This window comes from Penaeus monodon, chromosome 32 (genome assembly GCF_015228065.2).
Source record: "Penaeus monodon isolate SGIC_2016 chromosome 32, NSTDA_Pmon_1, whole genome shotgun sequence".
Lineage (NCBI taxonomy): Eukaryota > Metazoa > Arthropoda > Malacostraca > Decapoda > Penaeidae > Penaeus > Penaeus monodon.
In genome coordinates, this window is record NC_051417.1 from 4,342,500 (window position 1) to 4,342,932 (window position 433).

A 433-nucleotide genomic window follows, 5' to 3' on the forward strand; every position below is an offset into this window, starting at 1 on the left:
AGTCATGTCCATCGCTTCTCTCAAGATCCGCTAGATCCCTGCTCCCCGGCCTTCAGTCATCAACGCCCCCCCCCTCGCAATCTCAGCCGTCCACTTGCTCCTCGGCCATCCGCATGTCTCCTGTTCTCTCCCACCCGTAGCTCCTCCAACCCTCTCTTAACTACCCCCTTCCCTTTTTTCTTCCTCCTTCGTTTGTCCATGCTCTCGCCCCTTCCTTTTCCCTCTCGTCTCTATCCCCATCGCCTTCCATCTCGCTCCTTTCCTCCTTTACTCTCCCTTATCCTCCCTTTGTATCCACCCTCTCCCTCTCGTCCCTTTCTTCGTCTTATCCCTCTGTCTCCTTGCAGCCTTCGAGGACCTTCTCGCAACACCTCCAGCCTCGGCGTCGCCGACGGTCACGTGAGACATAATACTTGTAGCACTGGTTGCATCA